The sequence below is a fragment of the Halyomorpha halys genome, unplaced genomic scaffold (assembly GCF_000696795.3).
Source record: "Halyomorpha halys isolate HHAL.00 unplaced genomic scaffold, Hhal_1.1 Scaffold1153.1, whole genome shotgun sequence".
Taxonomy (NCBI): Eukaryota; Metazoa; Arthropoda; class Insecta; order Hemiptera; family Pentatomidae; genus Halyomorpha; species Halyomorpha halys.
In genome coordinates this window covers 116,290-119,228 of record NW_027107155.1, presented here as the reverse complement: position 1 = coordinate 119,228, position 2,939 = coordinate 116,290, and the positions used below count along the sequence as shown (strand labels likewise).

At 26.5% G+C, this 2,939-nt stretch overlaps 1 protein-coding gene across 1 annotated transcript in view; it reads left to right on the top strand.

The window, feature by feature from the left end:
* LOC106688547 (cytokine receptor) overlaps positions 1 to 2,939 on the top strand; it is a gene marked incomplete at its 5' end in the record, with an annotated part of 116,958 nt that continues 114,019 nt past the window's right edge. The window contains 1 exon segment of the mRNA XM_014433054.3: positions 1 to 173.

The window sequence follows — 2,939 nt, the reverse complement described above, 5'->3', positions numbered from 1 at the left end:
TATATATATCAGACTTTAATGGAGCTTACTAAATTGCAAAAAGGTGTTAATGGTAAATAGTAGTTCATCCCACTCATGGCAGTATGTGAAAACTATGCAAGGAAGATTTGGTGTGAATACCCACTTTCCAGTTTCTTTCCATTATGTTTTCATCTCACATTGACATATTACAGGTAAACTTTTATACGAAAATTTGAAAATCAATGTTGTTCTTCTCAATTCTCTGTTCAAACCTAAAATGTATGTTTTAATGTTTATTTATAATTAGGATTATGGAACCTCTCAGTTGCTGTGTTAACTCTAGAATCCTTTATTATGATACATTACTTTCAAAAAATTGCTATATAACAACCAATATTCACACATACTTATCTTAATTATAACAATTATTTATATGTTATGGATTTTATCTTAATTTATGTTAAGTACAAGAATGATTACCAAGTAATAATTTAGCTTTTCAGTTATTTACACATCATTTCAGTTTTAAAAGTTCTCTTCTTGAGTTGAATACCTATTAATTTATGTATTCTTGCTGATCTTTAACAGAACTGCTGCTTAGAAACTAAGCTTTTTAAGTTGAATAGTTTGCAGTATAGAACTTTTAGTACAGCGAACTTAATTCTAAGGGCAGCCTAATTATTTTTTTTTTATTATGATAATAATTCTTTATAGGTTATGAATCTTTAATGTTATCAAAATTTTATCTGGTACCTTTTACACTATGTTGTTCGATGGATCATGATATTGTATATTTACCGAGCATACATTATGCGAGACTAATGTTACTTTCCTGAATGTATCAATTTAGGTTTAATGTGTTGTTATAAAATACATCAATTACTCATTATTAAAATTTATTCTGGTGTTCTGTTCACCAAATTAAATAATCACCAGTAAAGACAGTTGTTTAAATGCAATAACTGCAGAAGTTTGTTATTCCTACTTTAGCTATTAATACTGGCTTATTATTAGATTCTGTAAAACAACTTATAAAATTAGGGATATTGGTTAGAGATATTCATTAGGAGGTTACTTTTCCCATTACCCTTATGTTGGGTTATTTCATCAGTTGGTTATCTTATCATTTTTATAAATTAATTAGTTATTGATTCTAATGATAACAAATTATTGAATAAAACTGTGCATCTGTTATGTCTTTGTCTGTTTAAGGTTGAAAAAAAAAAATTGTTGGGGCCATGATTCTAAAGCACCCAAATTTGAGTTTCGTGGATTCAATTCCCACTAAAGTTGGTAAAGAGTACCTACTTCTTGTTAACAACAGGGTTAGTTGAGGAAGAAGAACCGGTTCTTTGAGGTAGCAGTGTACCTAGTACATACAGTGTAGTGCAAGTCTAAAATTGAGTATATTCTGAAGTGAAAATATTAATCATTGCACCTTGAAAACTGTTGAACCATGATAAGAGACATTTCCCTCTCAATCTTTACAATTCATTAAAAATAAAAAAGTATTTTCTTTTTAACTTAAACATTGTACTAACAATATCTATACCTTAAGTTCTATTAATATTACTTATTTAAATAAATCGAAACTTTATTTGTCACTTTGATTTATCATTCCCTTGTTAGATACAACCGTAGGTTGGCAGCTGTTAAAAAGTATTTTTTAGAAGTGGATGTATTCAATCTAAAGTAGTTCAACTTACTCTCAAATTTTACCTCTTGACATGTGTTGTTTTTGTTTTCCAAAAATATATCAAGACTATTTTTGTGATTTTCAATGTATTATCTATATATTTTTAGGTTTTTCCCATTTCTGCTATCTTTAAATAATTGTTTATAGTAATTATTTTATAGTGCGAGCATATGAAGGTATTTCAGATAGGGAAAGAAACCTCATTTTAAAACTTTTCCTTTTATGTAGTGTGTTCAGTTTATTTGTTACCTGGTCTCATCTTCTTTTTTTTCTATAAATGCTTCTTATAATAACTTGGATACAATTGCTAAAATTTTAAATAAATAACTGTTTTAAATATATTATTTATTACGATTTAATGCCTTTATAATACATTTAAATTTCAGTTCATGTTGATGGACTGATAAATAAGAATAAATTATCATTCAATAAATTATGAGAGAGAATTTTCTGGTTGATATTTTGTTTAATGAAAAAGGTCGACATCTTCTTATGTCACATTTATGAAAAATTTATGGTGAAATTAAGTAAATTAAAGATAAATGGATAGTAAAGAAAATGTGAGCAGTTATAGATAAATCATAATAAAATATTGATTAATTTACATTGTAATCCTGAGGATGGGGCACAGTATCAAGATCCTTTTTTGTAAAAACACTTTGAAATAAAATTTCTTTGAGGAAGTTATTCATAATTATTCAGTGAAATTTGTAAATAACGTCCAAATAATATAACAATTATATATAAAGGCTAAGGTAATGTTTTCACTAGTTTTCCTACAGGTTAGATTACACTATTAATGCTTATAGTTCGATAAAACAGGAATGATGATGTTTCAGGGTGGGGCTTACAGAATATAGTCACTTGTGGGAAATTAGTAGCCTAGTCTTTCAAATCATCAAAGACAATAAATGTGATTAAGAATTTTGGTTACTAATTACGTAAAGAAAACATTTGTATTAATTCATTTTTTAGTTTTAAAATTATTTGTGTTTGCCGAACAAACACTCAAATAATGCTCTTGATTATTTAAAAATTATTGCAGTAAAAAATAAATGTATTTAATAAAACTTTCATTTCAAAAAAAATATATTTTTGTTGAGTGTAGTAAATAATTTTGTATATATCTTAAAATTTCATTAAACCTTGATGTAAAAGAAAACCCATATATTTTCAATGTATGTAAACAATTAAATGACTTATGAAGTATATTAATGAAAGTTAATATTTTAATTAAATTGATATATAAGAAGATGGTCAGGGTTGCGGTCAAAGGAGTCCT